Below are 17,076 nucleotides of genomic sequence, written 5' to 3' on the forward strand. Positions count from 1 at the left end.
ACTCCCCAGCGTAAAAGTCTGAGTGCTTTCACACTGGGACGGTGCGCTTGCAGGTCGGGAAAAAAAAAAAAAAGTCCTGCAAGCAGCATCTTTGGGACACTAGCAAACAACTGAAATCTAACAGAGTAGGGTACGCCCAGGGGGCACATCAAAGCTTTGCTAGAGTTCAATCACCTGAATCTACAAGCCTTTAATCCAGGGTCTATGAGTATCTAATACAAATGGGTAAGGCAGGCTTGGCTAAAACACGATGTTATTTGCTGCACATACAGGATGGGCGGCCTCTGTAGACAAAGCGACATACTGATATGGCACGGCACTGCCTACTTCAAGGTTTAGGGCACATGCACGCATGCCCCCTGGCTGGCTCCCGCTGTGTACACAGCAGGGGGGGCCTGTCAGAAAGCCCCGGCCAACGATTCACAGCCGGGACCTGCTGATCGGCTCAGTACGTACGCACCCAAGAGTTCTGTACACAGGGAGCAATCTGTCAGTTTTCCCAGAACCCGAGAGATCATCGGTGAAAAGCAGCACACTTTACACACATTGCACATAGTTGGGCACATATTTAACCCCTTGATCATCCTAAATGTTTAACCCCTTCCCAACCATGTCATTAGTACAGTGTATAGTTTTAGCAATGATCACTGTATTAAAGGCACTGGTGATGTCAGTAGCAGTCAGTTCCCCCCCCCCCCCCGTGTCAAATTGTCCACCACAATATCGTGTCCTGTTATAAGTCATTGATTGCTGCCATTAGTAGTACAAAAAAAAATATTCCTATTATGTATATATATATATATATATATATATATATATATATATATATATATATATATATATATATAAATATATAAATATATATATATATATATATATAAATAAAACGCAAACCTATTTATATATATATATATATAAAACGCAAACCTATATATAACGTAAAAAAAATTAGCTGAATACATTTTGGCAAAAATTTATAAAGAAATTTGATTTATTTTATCACATCTGCTTTGTAGCAGAGAGTAAAAACAAATATATATTTTTTTAAATGTTCGATCTTTTTTCATTTATATCGCAAAAAATAAAAAAAATTATATTCATTTTGTTAGGGTACAGAGTTGCATGCCTGCACAATCACTAGTAAAAATAGTGCAGTTCTGAAAAGCAAAAAATGGCCTGGTCATGAAGGGGGAAAACCCTTCTGTGGTTAAATAAAGCTGAGGTCTTCCTGTGATTTACCGCGGTGCCGGCTATCTTTGTGCTTCCAATCTACGAGTCTCCAGCCTGTGTTCTGTTAGTTATACATTCACTTCACTTGATCAACACTTCAGTCAATCAGGCAAGTCGCGGCAGAAACGGCAGCTCCCGTCACTGCAAAGGACATTTAGATCTATCCCTGCCTGACTTTTTCGGAAGACATCTGCCTGTCTCTGGCCAGCGTAGAACTTACTGAAATTTGCATTGCCTGCTAAATATAAAAAGGCTGTTTAAATGTTAAAGTGCATTACTTGTGTCGTTTTCTGAAGCCTTACAGCTGTACTCACTTAACACAGCTGCAGCTTGCACCGTCCAACATTCCGTGAATACACAAAGTATATTCTAGAACCAGCATATTAGAGAGGGAAAAACAACCAGAGCTCAGTGATGAATTACAAGAGCAACGGCAGTCTGCTCACATAATTTGTAATAAAAACATCTTTGCCATTCTGAAGCTTCCCTCCAAACACTTTGCATATTATTTTATATATACTGTGATTCTGTAAATGCCAAATATGCTTGCTGCTGTGTATCCACCAATTAGGAGGGAGATTCCTGGACAGTCGAGGCTCTTGTGCATCATTGCTGGATCAAGATGGGGCTCCGGTAAGCATTAGGGGAGCTGCTACACACAGAAGTTTTTTTTGTAATGCATAGAATGCTTTAAAGGGGTTGTAAACCCTCATGGCTTTTCACCTTAATACAGTCTATGCATTAAGGTGAAAAACCTTTTTTAGTGCTGCAGCCCCCCAGCCCCCCCGTTTTACTTACCTGGACGCTGTCATCCTCTATCCGGGAACGAGCACACTATCTGTAGCTGGTGTATCGATCGGATAGATTGATAGCAGCATAGCCCCTGGCTCCCGCTGCCGTCAATCAAATCCAATGAGGGGGGGCTGAGTCCTGCAACCTGTGTAAATGGACAGATGCGGGACGCGGAAGCGCACCCGCGTGGGTGTCCACCATGGAGTGCGCTTCTCGAACGTGGACACTTGATGCGGGGAGGAGCCACCAGAAGAGGAGGAATCGGGGCCACTCTGTGATAAACGAACTGCACAGTGAGGGCAAGTATAACATGTTTTTTTTTATTTTTTTTTATTTAAATAACAAAGAAAAGAGGTTTACAACCCACTTAAGATAACAAACCTTCTGCCTGTAGGACCACTTTAAATAGCGGAATTTTTTTGATCATGTCTTGACCTTGTTGGGTTTGATGTTTGGCTCTGTACAGACTTTAAACTGGACCTAGCATTAGATTACTATTTTTCAAGTGGATGCATGCTAATTGATGTATACGTTTAATTACCTCTTACAGTTCTACCCCTTTAAATTCTTTTTGACAAAGCATAGCATCCATCTTTGTTCAGGCATCATCCAGGGTCAGCGTTCAATTCCCAGACTGCGATTCTGGCTCACAGGGAACACAATCATGTAAATTCTTCCAGTGCTCAGAAATGTCTGTTACAGATCAGCCCCTGCATCTCACCTTGTGAGTCTCTACAGTTACAATGTTACAGTCTGATCACTGGATAGGAGAGTGAGAAAATGCCTCCTCTTGCCTGCAGCAGACTGATGACATCATCTTAGCCTAGGCAAAGTCATTAGAATGGAGCTCAAAAATTGACTTTTTAATAATAAAAGGTAGACCTTTTTGAAAAATGATATTGCAACTGATCAGGAACTGATTGGGCATCTTTGTGTAAAGTTATTAATAGATTCACATCATCCCATACCAACAGGTGTACATGTTGCATTAGTGGTTTTCCACAGAAAAATCATTAAAAATTCCTAAAAAAAAAAAAACAACAACATTTGGAAACATTTTTTTTAACTCACCTCTAAATGGCTGTTGCTAGGGGGTCCCTCGTAGTCTGCCTCCTTCAGTGCCTGGGCTGGCGACATCACTTCCCCCTCGGCACAGGAAGGGCTCAGCTCTGCTCCCTCCCTCCTGTCAGTCATCTGGGACACGTGACAGGTCCCAGATGACTGCGTGTGGAGCCGCTTGTGCATGCGCAGTGGGTGCCGGCTGTGAAGCCCGAGCGGGGCTTCGATCCCCCCACATTGCTGACCCTGGAACAGGTAAGTGTCCGATTATTAAAAGTAAGCAGCTGCAGTATTTGCACGTTGGTACGTTAAGCCTCCCCACACACGGTCCCTGCTGACCCAGCCGAGATTCGAACCGAAGCCTCAAAAAGTTTCTAAAAGTTTCTGATTAGTGATTCGCTAATTGATTCTGATTGGCTAAGTTTAGGAGAATAAAGTGGTAGAGCTTGCTGCTACACATGCTAAGTGGATGTTGGGGTACACAATGATATCAGGCTGAATACAAAAAAACATGTATACATTCTGGAAAAGAGATGCACAACAAAAACCTATGTGCAGCACCATCACTGTGTTAAAATATCTGACATTTTGACATGACAACAGTGTATAGCTTCAAACTCCCCATAACAAAGTTCTCAGTAAATAAGTACAGCAATACAATTTTATTTGCGTTAGTACTCAAAGCTGAACTCTAACAAAAAGTGAAATACAGAGATGAAATACAAATAAAGTAAAGGTTTTTAACCGCAAAAAGGTTTTGTGGCTCTGTCTATACAGTTCAGGTGTTTACACAGTTCTGCCACATAGCACAGTACTGCATGGCAGTGGTAGACTGAAGGGGCTGGGGAATTGATATTTCTCTGCTGCAGTTTCATTTTCACTTACAGTTCTCCCCGCAACATTCCTTTGGACAGCGAAAGGAAAAGCAGCACACTCATTCATTTATCTCTCTATCACTCTGCACAGAGCTGCGGAGGAGAAACAGCAGTTCACTGAACTTACCAGTGATTGGCTGTTGGGGGGGGGGGGGGGGGGGCAAGGTCTGATCATTGTAAGAGAGCAGGCTGAGTTCCCAGCACAACTAGAAAACTGACCATGCTGTGTTCTCTTGTGTAGCGTGGTCAGTTTGCAACAGGACAGCAGGGGGACTGGCAGACTCACCAGGTATTTCACACAAAGGAAGCAATACAAAGAGAACAAGATATTTTTTTTTCATACAAGTACATGGTACAGCAGGCATGTATCAGGAATTTGAAATGTTGGGTTAACATTTCCTTTAAGCTTTTGTAAAGTAAGATTTTGTAAAGTCTTAAGTCTCAACCATGCAATATTATGTCACTAAAAGCATGGCATTTAAGAAATGTTGCCCAGGTGATAAAATGGATCAGCATGAGATTGGCTAAGATACAATAAACTCATTTCAATACAGCTGGCCATACCAGAAAGCTTTTTGCTAATGACCCCGAGCACACATCTTCCGGTGACATATTATTCCCTTAAGTGGTTAGTCCTTAATCCTCACAAGTAATTGCCAACGTCAAGGGCTCCCATTTAAACAACGCCCCTTCTGGAGAGTAAGAAATGATAAAGTGACATTTAATAGTATTAAAAGAGTTCTTCCAAATGAATAGCAGAAAGATGGCTCCCTATGGTGCTGAAAAGCCATTTTCTAGATCACAGTGATATCTTCTGGTATTTCAAAGGAAGGTATACAAATCAATGGGGGTTTTACTAGTTGTGCTTTTATGATTTATATAAAACATTCCAGTGGAATAAGTAGTATTTTTACCTTCATTTTACAGCCAATCAATTCTTTTTTATATAGTGGGCCTTAAGGATACTTTACCTAAATTAGTATTCATTTTTAAAAAGCAAGCAAATCCAAAAATCTACATTAAAATGGATGTAAACCTCAGTCATGAAATCTGAACAAAGCACATACAGTATCCCACACATTTTTGTAAATATTTTATTATATCTTTTCATGTGACAACACTGAAAGAGGAGTTCCAACTCTCCTTTTTTCAATCTCTCTCTTACTAACAAATAAAGTCTATTTAGCATTGGTTAGTCTCTCAACTAGCACCACTATTATTATTTTATTATAAAGAGTTACCTTATATTATTGCTTCTCAGGCTTTATTACCAGCATGCACCGCCCGTTCTCGCGCATGCGCAGTAAGCACATCAAGCGGCACATGGAAACTTGACAGGGAAATTACGTCAGGCACTAAGGAGAGTAAGGGGCAGATACAAATTGGGCCCAATTAGCCATTTCCCCTCCCCGGTGTCATGTGACTCGTTAGTGTTACAAGGTCTCAGATGTGAATGGGGAGCAGGTGTGTTAAATTTGGGGTTATCCCTCTCACTCTCTCATAATGGTCACTTGAAGTTCAACATGGCCCCTCATGGCAAAGAACTCTCTGAGAATCTGAAAAAAGGAATTGTTGCTCTACATAAAGATGGCCTAGGCTATAAGATTACCAAGACCCTGAAACTGAGCTGCACACAGAGGTTTAACAGGACAGGTTCCACTCAGAATAGGCCTCACTGTGGTCGACCAAAGAGGTTGAGTGCACATGCTCAGCGTCATATCCAGAGGTTGTCTTTGGGAAATGGATATACGAGTGCTGCCAGCATTTCTGCAGAGGTTGAAGGGGTGGAGCGGGGTGTCGAGCCCGTCAGTCCTCAGACCATATGTCGCACACTGCACCAAATCGGTCCGCATGGCTGTTGTCCCAGAAGGAAGCCTCTTTTAAAGATGATACACAAGAAAGCTCGCAAAGTTTGCTTAAGACAAGCAGACTAGGGACATGGATTACTGGAACCATGTCCTGTGCGCTGATGAGACCAAGATAAACTTTATTGTTTCAGATGGTGTCAAGTGTGTGTGTCGGCAACTAGGTGAGGAGTACAAAGACAAGTGTCTTGCCTACAGTCAAGCATGGTGGTGGGAGTGTCATGGCCTGGGGGCTGCACGAGTGCTGCTGTCACTGGGGAGCTACAGTTCATTGAGGGAACCATGAATGCCAACATGTACTGTGACATACTGAAGCAGAGCATGATCCCCTCTCTACGGAGACTGGGCTGCAGGGCAGTATTCTATGATGATTCTATGATAACAACCCCAAACACACCTCCAAGATGACCGCTGCCTTGCTAAAGAAGCTGATGGTAAAAGTGATGGACTGACCAAGCATGTCTCTAGACCTAAACCCTATTGAGCATCTGTGGGGTATCCTCAAATGGAAGGTGGAGGAGCGCAAGGTCTCTAACATCCACCAGCTCTGTGATGTCATCATGGAGGAATGGAAGAGGACTCCAGTGACAACCTGTGAAGCTCTGGTGAACTCCATGCCCAAGAGGGTTAAGGCAGTGCTGGAAAATAATGGTGGCCACACAAAATATTGAGACTTTGGACCCAATTTGGACATTTTCACTTGACATGGATGGATGGGCAAGTTTGCTTTCATTATTAAAAATTAATTAAATAGTGTTTTTGTTTGTAGTGCTCAGATGCAGTGTACTGTAGTTCTGCTTTTTAAGAACTATCAAAGTCTGCGAGTCAGAGTTTGGTACAGGGATAAGGAACCTTGGTACCTCAGTGGCGATGAAGCTACAAACCCCATCAAGCCTCGGGGAGTCATGCCTGTGGCCTTGGTCTTGCAATGCCTCATCAGATGTGTAGTTGCAAAACAGTGGAGTATCAAGGTTGCCTACCCCTGATTTAGAATAAAACCTGTTGTTGCGTAAAAATGTTAAATGTGGACAGGAATTTTATCTCAGGAAACATAGCAGCAACAGTAACACAACAACCTCATGGATTGGCAGTCAGTACGGATGAGCTCGGGCGTGTTCGCACACTCCGCGTGCAGAGCCCGCCCGGAATTTGTCGCGGTGCTGCGCTAATCACAGGCAGTGAGACATTTCCCGATGTGCGGCTGCAGAGATTGGGAAATGTCTTACTGCCTGTGATTAGCGCAGCGCCATGCTGACTTCCTGGCGGGCTCTGCACGTGGAGTGTGCGAACACGCCCGAGCTCATCCCTAGCAGTCAGGTGGAGCAAATAATTCAGATGAGATTTCACTGCTGGTGTTCCCAAGAGAAATAAGATATTAAACTGTTCATCCAACTACTCTTCACTAAAAAGCTGCATCAGTTTTGAATAAACAGACCCTTTATTTAAAGGTATATCTAAACCCAATAATAAAAAAATATATAATCTTAAACACGTTCATGCAATTTCAAAAGTGATTTCAAATCTTTTTTAATCTACAGCTTTAATTAAAATAAAAACTCAGCCAGTAAGGTCCTTTGTCCAAGCACTTCCTGTCAAGGGTTGAGAACACTCCCCTGTCTCCCAATAGCTCTCCTATATTGTCACCTTGTCACAAGCACTTCTGGTGGTGTTCACAAGCAGCCTTGCTTACACTTACTGTGCAGCCATAATCATAATCAGAAAGCCCCTGCTAAACAATGATATGCAGCAGCCATTGAAGTGCATATACCATTGGGTTGATGTAGTAAAGGCAAATATACTGTGTACTTTGCAAGTGCAGTTGCTCCAGAGCATAGTAATTGAGTTAAAGCTTAATTTTCCAAAGTGCCTGATAGGGTCAAAGCGATAACTTACCCAAATATGCAATAAGGTGTCAGCGAGCGATAGTCTCCTAGATGGGGAGGGATGGCTTACCCTCCTACAAAGCCAAATATATATAGTGTATGGCAACCTACCCCAGCTGTGTCCTGTTTCAATCGTTACAGGTGGGCCCCGCCCAGTCCGCCGCCTGCCGAATTGGCCCGCATGGTCGCCACAAATGGCTGACCGCATGTGACTTTCCCGGCGTTCTGGAAGTGCCATATCCGGAAATGACGGAAAGGCAACAGTTCCGTCGCACAGGCGTGACGTCAGCACGCCACACGCGCACACGCGAGACCCGCGCTTGCGCACTAGCATGCCGCGTCCGGAGTTGTTCGCAAGCACGGGTCTCGCGTGTGCGCGTGGCATGCTGACGTCACGCCTGTGCGACGGAACTGTTGCCTTTCCGTCATTTCCAGATATGGCACTTCTGGAACGCCGGGGAAGTCACATGCGGTCAGCCATTTGTGGCGACCATGGGGGCCAATTCGGCAGGCGGCGGACTGGGCGGGGCCCACCTGTGACGATTGAAACAGGACACAGCTGGGGTAGGTTGTCATACACTATATATATTTGGCTTTGTAGGAGGGTAATCCATCCCTCCCCATCTAGGAGACTATCACTCGTTGACACCTTATTGCATATTTGGGCAAGTTATCTCTTTGACCCTATCAGGCACTTTGGTCTCTTTGAGCACTATGATCACTATTGCTTTTATTTTCACTCACAGACTAAGGTCCCCTGTACCTTATTGAGTCATATAAGGACGTGGGGCGAGTATACTCTGGACCTCTCAGGTTAGCACCAGATAGCCTCACCCCGGTTTGCACTATAGTCATCTTGGGCTATTTTCAATGAATTCTCCACTAGATGACACACATCTAGGTAAACATATATATATTCCTTTTTTCCTATATGTCACATATATGTCATCCACATATGGATGTTCCCCTCCTTTCTATCACTTTTTTTCACCAAGTGGCACCACTTATGGCTTTTCACCTTTTCCTTTACATCATTCACCAAAATAGTGGTGGATGTATAGACTACTGAGCACACTGTCCATTTCCTATTTATGTACTATCTATCAGCTTTAGTCTCATCATACACTCTCCTGGCATGTCTCTCTATGTCCCCTTACCTACTATCAGCATGGGACCCTCACCAGCACTTTTTGAGCTGATAATGCCTAATTGGTTTGTTTTACGTCCTGTCCCACTGCCTCTGGCTGTCGACGCCCGTATCCCCCTCCGTGTGTTACACTGGAGGTGGATTTATACATGTGATCTCTCGTAAGCCACACCCTTGGATTCCGTTTCCCTCTCTTCCCTCCTTTGGTTGGGTTACAGCGACAAGGGCCAATTCTGTGATCTCCGGTGCATCTATGCAGGGCGGGAGAGGAGTATCTTGGGCTACGTATGTTCTCCAATGAGGATCCCCACTGTGGACTATAGTTTTATGGCGTGTGATGCACATTAATTGGTAATTATACAACACTAATAGTAGATGTATATATTGCTTACAGCAAATTGTTCTTAATATACTATGATGAACAACTTCCTTCTTTATATATATATCTATTTATAGTTGTCTTTTTCTTCCACAATAGACAAATTCTCTGAAGAAGACCCCTGTGAGGGTCGAAACGCGTCAAAGTCATCTCCTCATTGTATATACAGGTGTACAGTGTTTGTGACATAATTTAATTTGTCTATTTGTGTGCATCAATAATATGTTTTTATTGTCAAGTGGAGTTCAATTCTTGACTATCATGTCAGTTATTTAATCCTCTTTTTTATTCAATAAATATTATGAAAAAAGAAATTCGCCCCATATTTTGCGTTTTTAGTAGCTTAATCCCTACTAGCATATACATGTTTTTTACTATATTATAGACATATTGCTGCTTTAAAAACCCCACCATAGGGGATATCCATTTCTTCTTTCTCGCAATCAGGGGTGAACAGCCCTCTCTAATCCTTTGGTGCTGTGTTACTTTCGTTCTGTTCTCTTGCATATATCTTTAGCCTTTTTGAAGCAGGGAAAAGTAGGCCCTCGCTTAGGTTTAACTGGTTCTTTCACCACCATAACCTTCTCCTCACTTGCCCCAGAATCACAAACCTCTTCTCTAAGGCTGCTTTCACACTGGGGCGGTATTCAGGCGTTACAGCGCTAAAAATAGCGCCTGTGTAGCGCCTGAAAAAAACCGGCCCCTTTCCCTCCAGTGTGAAAGCCGGAGGGCTTTCACACTGGAGCGATGCGCTGGCAGGACGGTGAAAAAAGTCCTGCTAGCCGCATCTTTGGAGCGGTGAAGGAGCGGTGTATTCACCGCTCCTATACCGCTCCTACCCATTGAAATCAATGGGACACCGCGGCAATACCGCCGGCAAAGCGCCGCTGCAGCGGCGCTTTGCGGGCGGGTTTAACCCTTTTTCGGCCGCTAGCGGGGGTTAAAACCACCCCACTAGCGCCCGCAGACCGCCGCTAAAACGACGGTAAAGCGCCGCTAAAAATAGCGTATATATGCACAAACTGTAAATAAATATATTTATTTTTTCAGAAACAGATAACTGCATTAAATTGGCAAATCTTTCATTTGAACAGATCTTGCTCTATTTTTCAGTTTAACAAAATGGCTGTCTATTTTTATGTAACAAGCATTTGCCAAAAATACAGAATTGAGATCTGGAAATTTTTTATTATGAAACAGCATGTTATGATTGCAAGTAATTTCAATACATAATCAGCTATCTACACCTGCACATCTCTTTCAGTCACAACAATGAATTGCATTTGGCAAGTGTCTTATCATGCAGGCATTCCATCCTCCATTGTCACAGCACACAAAATGTCTAAATATTTAAGCCGTTTATGCCCTAATCTAGTAAAACAATTGTTTCATTTTATCAGCTTTTTTCAGATTGCCTTTAAAAATCTGAGACTCCCGCAAACTTGCCATTTAAAAGCCGAGACGAGTTGTATGTATAGACTGTCCGTCATTAAAGCGGGCAGGCCAGGATGTAAAGGGACAAAGCGAGCTCTAGCAGCATTTTTGCTAAAAGACCTATGATATGTAGTGGGAACTTGAAATAATTTAAATAAAATTATTGTTTTGTTTATAGACCAATGTGAGTCCTCGTGAAATAATCTATTGTCCAGGAACACACAGTGGATGGTCACATGACTATTTATCAACATTTCATCACGTGATCTCAGCCAAAGGGGTTCAGGGATCAACGCAGATTGGCTGTTTTTCACCCAATGTTATTCTACTCTTGTAGATATATACGCTTTCTCTCTGACAGGGGTTCTAACCTTTCTTCATTCTATCCAAAACTATAAAAATAAAAAAGGTATTGGTATAGCTATAGTTTAATTCATGACACAGAGCACCAGAGCTTTTCTAAAGAAAAAGCACAGCACACATCACCTTTTTTTTTTAATACACATTCTGTCTCTAATTGAAACCTTGGCTAGAGCCATACAAAGGGAAGGAAAAGGAATGACAAATGAAAGGAGTCGCTCTGAATAATTTGTGTGTAAAATTTTGCTTACGCTATTGAGCTCTGTAAAAAAACAAAACAAAACTCAGTTTGAAGTTTTGAGCTCTGAAAAAAAAAAAAAAAAAAAAAGAAGGACTGAAAGGGCTTCCATCTTCACCCAGTCTTTCTTTCAGGTTGGCAGGCTCTGGTCCTTTGACTGAATGAGACATGATGACACCACTGTACCCAAATTAGTTTTTAATCATTTACTTTGCATAAATAGAGCTTTCTTTTGGTGGTATTTAATCACTGCTAGGGTTTTTTTTATTTTTTTATTAAAAAAATACCAAACAAAACAAACAAAAAAAGTTCTCAGTTTAGGTCAGAAAATTTTGTAAATAAGTAATTTTTCTCCTTCACTGATGTGCGCTGATGAGGCTGCACTGATGGGCACAAATTGGCCTCACTGATGGGCACAGACTGGTGTCACTGATGGGCACTGCTGGGATGCGTACTGATGGGCACAGACTGGTGTCACTGATGGGCACTGCTGGGCTGCAATGTAATCAGGGCACTGGTGATCAGTGCCCTGGACTATGTTTTCATATCTTCCCTGTGAGATGCCGTTGATCAGCTCTCCTCCCCTCAAGATCTAAGTGAGAGGCGAGGAGAGCTGATAAATGACACTTCCCTCTTTACATGTGTTTGGCTGTATGTGGACAAAGCTGATCACATGAGCAAAGAGCCATAGCTGCAGCTCTTTGCCGAGATCGGGGTCGCGCCGTGTCCCAGGGACACGGCAGGTGCGCAATTGAGGCTTAACTGGGCAACGTCATATGACGTCATCACAGAATGAGAGCCGCACCGATCTGCGTCAATTGACGGCGGGCGGGCAGAAAATAGTTAATTTGCAGCGATTTTCTCTCATTTCCTGTTTGGCTATTGAAGGGAACAGAAATCTCTGCAATGAGACAGATGACAAAAAAAAAATAAAAAATCTGCCTGTATCCTTACTCTAAGCAAAATAGTTTTTTTATATTTTTTTTGCCTATAGCTGTACTTTAACTGTACCTATAAGTAAGCCTTATACTAAATCGTCCATGGGAGTTTACTCCCACTTTAACAATTATGAGGGGCATTGATTAGCATTTAGGATGCAGACAAATCACACAAAACATGACCCAAACTCCTATTTTCAACTCCTGTGTGAATGAGGCCTAAATGCCTACTTCTATAAATACAGAACCCCAGAATGCACTTGTTTCCAGAAAAAAAAAAAGACCACGTGCCAGAATTCCATTAAGAAATTTCCTTGCTGCAGTGAACTGGAAGAGTGTGAAAGAACCACCCGAGAAAAACAAACAATCAGCCAAAACGTGGGTCTACTGGTTCCCCCAAAAATGAAATATCAGTTTTGGATAGGTAAAGCCTTAGCCAAGCCAAGTAATCCATTCTGTGCATGTAGCAAAAGTCGAATGAAGCACTCTGCAGCCATTCATTTACACTTAACTTGACGCTATCAGCCAATGAGCTATTATAAGGGCATGTGGACTAACTTTATATTATATCTGAGCATTAGCAGCTTTTCATTTATTCAGTCTATGAAAACCTTTATTTTACAAAGTGCATTCAAAAAGAAAGGGAAAAAAAAAAATAACATTCCATTTTCTGTAATCAGAGTGTGAAAGTGAGGCGGGGAAGAAGATCGTTGGCCGCCTGTCACATCGTGGAGTTGGGGAGCGGTGGATTTGTAACATGTTACACCCTGAATATAGGTGTAACATATTACTAAAGGTGAACTTAAACTTTAAAACTGTTCCCTCCCTGTTCTTCACACCTTTGCTGAAAAAGTTGTGCAAGGCATGCCATAGACTTGCCAATTTTCTTTCCTTCCACCATGCACTCATACAGCCCCAGAGCAGGACACTCTCACCACCATGCTTGACTGTAGGCAAGACACACTTGTCTTTGCACTCCTCACCTGGTTGCCGCCACACACGCTTGACACCATCTGAACCAAATACGTTTATCTTGGTCTCATCATTTCACAGGACATGGTTCCAATGGTTCCAGTAATCCATGTCCTTAGTCTTGTCTTCAGCAAACTGTTTGTGGGCTTTCTTATGCATCATCTAGAAGAGGCTTCCCTTCTGGGACAACAGCCATGCAGACCAATTTGATGCACTGTGTGGTGTATGGTTTGAGCAGGCTGACCCCCCACCCTTTCAACCTCTGCAGCAATGCTGGCAACACTCATATGTCTATTTCCCAAATACAACCTCTGGATAGGACGCTGAGCACGTGTACTCAACTTCTTTGGTCGACCATGGCGAGGCCTGTTCTGAGTGATAACACCAAATTTAACACACTTGCTCCCCTTTCACACCTGAGACCTTGTAACACTAACGAATCACATTACAACGGGGAGGGAAAATGGCTAATTGGGCCCAATTTGGACATTTTCACTTAGGGGTGCAATCACTTTTGTTACCAGCGGTTTAGACATTAATGGCTGTGTGTTGAGTTATTTTGAGAGGACAGCAAATTTACACTGGTATACAAGCTGTACACTTGTAGCTGGACTACTTTACATTGTAGCACAGTGTAATTTCTTGTGTCTGTTGTCACATGAAAAGATAATATAATAAAATATTTACAAAAATGTGAGGGGTGTACTCACTTTTGTGAGATACTGTAATTAAAGTTAGGGATTACTTGTTCTTTTAATACATTTCCAGAAATTTTACAATTTTAGAGGACATAACCCTTGCTAATGGCTAAAATTAGATTTAAATATGACGTAAAACAACAAAAATGTTCATCCTTCATATATCCGTTTACTTGAATGATCTAGTTATTTTGCAAAAAACAAAAAACATGCACCTTACGACACAGACATTCGCCATTACCAATAGTGGAGACATTCATTTACGATTCATCAACCATAAAATGTCAATCCACCCATTTCAGACTAATTAGAAATTTCACAATGACCGATAAGTGTTTTCAAGTGCAACAAACTGCCTGCTCTAACAAACATGCACAGAAACAGAGGGCCATTTTCCTGTGAATTACCACTGCTCGGGGAGAGGCAGGCCAACACAACTGGAACATTTAAATTATACAACTGACCTGTAGCGGGTACAGAACACATTCCGTTTTAGATTTATTGCACTCTACTTCTTTTGTGTTTAATCTAATTTCTGAACTACACAGAGAAAAACTTATTTACGATGTAAAAACAAAGAGGAGACAAATATCAAACCGGATATTTCGCTAACCAGATTAACATTTTCGCCTTTTTTTTTTTTCCTACAACAGCAACTTAGAAGGCACCTAAATTTCAACACAGGGGATAATGTGCATACCGATAGGAGTAATGCAATGCATATATTATATACACCGATCAGCCAAAACACTATGACCACTGATGGGTTAAATAAATAACTTTGATTATCTTGCGACAATGGAACCTGACAAGTGGGTGAGATGCACTATATTGCCGATAATATTGTCTTTACACGCACATGAACTTTAATGGCATCCCAGTCTTGGTCCGTAGGGTTCAATATTGAGTTGGCCCACCCTTTGCAGCTATAACAGCTTCAACTCTTCTGGGAAGGCTGTCCACAAAGTTTAGGAGTGTGTCTATGGGAATGTTTGACCATTCTTCCAGAAGAGGCCAGGCACTGATGTTGGACGAGGTGGTCTGGCTCGCTAGGGGTTACTAGAGGTTCCCTGAGCAGTGGATTTTTTACCCTCCATTTGATGGTATCTGCATGGTTTCATTACCTACATCACTTAGCAAAGCCAGCAGCATGACACCAATTATTTTATCAGTTATCTGTAAAGCAGGGTATACAGTTTGCTTTCATTTTATCAGCTGGTGTAATGGAGAAAAAAAAAAAGACAGATTCCTGCATCCACACAATGTGGATGCAGGGATCTCCCCGGATGTGTTATTCAGACAGTGGGGACTCCTTCCCCCTTTGGAATATACAGATTAGTGCTATAAGCTGTTTTTTCAGCTTGACCATTATACAGAAGCTGGTCTAATGACCAAACAGGGCTGCACAAATACCAAAATGTGGCTAACTCCTGCTGAACTGTATTGTACAGGTATCTGCAGCCCCCTCCCACCTCAAAGGTGCCAAATGTGACACCGGAGGGTTCCGAAAAGCAGAGGTTCAATTTTTGTGTGAACCTTCGCTTTAAGTTTGGCATACTGACCAGCAGTGTACCGACTGCATTCTTCCTAGTGGTCATCAATACAGGGGGAATTTTTGTCACTGACCTTATATAATTGGTTTAGGTAAAGGTTCCTTGAGACCTGAAAATTATTTAAGGGGTTCCTTTGGTTTAAAAAAGGTTGAGAAAAGCTGCTCTGGGTAAAGCCCTCATGAGATGCTGAACCTCCATGATTCAAAGAACCGAAGTCTAAAAAATTAATAGAAAGATACCACAAAGCATGATTCAAGCGACGGGGTGCACGCCCTGCCACTGCTACCAGAAACCAAAGCAAAGAAAGAAAGGACGAATGGCTGCACACCCATGCAATGCAACGTCGACTTTATTCATATCAAAGATTGGATAAAAACATCCAGGCATGGACAGGCAAGAGATTATGAGGTTGACGCATTTCACAAGAAATATCTTGCTTTGTCAAAACCATGTGGACCTGCAATCTTAGAACCAATATATACGTAATGATTCAATCACAGATGTTCATAATTACATGATTGCATTTCCTGTTTCAAGTCCCGTCAGGTGCATTTTTAGTATTTTCATACAACACTAAACCAATACATAATATAAACATGATAAAAGGTTTAGCAGAACAACAAGAAAAAGAAAATTCATATAAAATTGAAAAACATTGAAAATACCACACAATACACTAAAGATCTAAAACACGAGAGACACAGCCACATCTTATTGTGGAAATTCATATCCTCCAAACATCATAGCATGCATGTGTCTGGAGAGCCATAATTGGGGAATTCACACTCAGAACAAGACTCCAATTCCATGTATGCATATGTGCATGTATACATATGCTGAACAAAGTCCATGGCAAACTATGAACAAAAGAAATTTACATATAAGCCATTTATCTCTCTGAAGGCACAACAAACACATGCATAAGGATGGATCAATTGGCAATACATTTGAATATGTTATTGTAAAAGAAATTGTTTGAGAATCAAATAAACATAGCCCGATCATAAACGCGTGTGCATCCACAGCCTACCACACACAATGTGTGGCGAGAAAGTGGGGTGAGTCTAGGATGCCACACAAACAACCCCCCAATCATCACATGCATACACCTGTTTGGAGACATATGGAGATGTATCCAGAAGCAGAAGATCCCGTTGAAAACAAACCCCAAAATTTCATGCATGTATATACGCACTGAACAAAGTCCATGGCCATCTATACACACATAATCCACATGTATCTCTGAAGGCGCAAGAAATACATGCATGCTGAAGGATCAAATATATTCGAATACCTCATTATTATAAAGAAAATAACTGAACATCCAATCAGATTGGTCAAATCGTATGCATCTGTGTATCTATAACCTGCACCACACAAAGTTCCACACATTGTGTCAAGAAAGCAGTATGCGTTTAAGACGCACGCAAACACACACTGGAAATCAGAAATTCATACAAATTTTTAATCATAAAAGTGGGTCAAATCCTACTCGAAATTCAAGCCCTTAGGAGTTCTGGTCTGCAAGCTGAATATCCAGAAAACTTCACGCTTGCATAAGATCCTAAAGTTATCGCCCCCTCTTCTCGGTGTAACAGCTTTTTCAATACCGTGTATTTGTATAAGTGATGTGTTTCCATTGTGCATATCATT

At 42.0% G+C, this 17,076-nt stretch overlaps 1 protein-coding gene across 1 annotated transcript in view; it reads right to left on the reverse strand.

The window, feature by feature from the left end:
- SUCLG2 (succinate-CoA ligase GDP-forming subunit beta) overlaps positions 1 to 17,076 on the reverse strand; it is a 326,616-nt gene that overhangs the window by 95,668 nt on the left and 213,872 nt on the right. The window lies entirely within an intron of this gene.

This window comes from Lithobates pipiens, unplaced genomic scaffold, assembly GCF_037356315.1.
Source record: "Lithobates pipiens isolate NorthernLeopardFrog02 unplaced genomic scaffold, aLitPip1_a1.2 Scaffold_23, whole genome shotgun sequence".
NCBI lineage: Eukaryota > Metazoa > Chordata > Amphibia > Anura > Ranidae > Lithobates > Lithobates pipiens.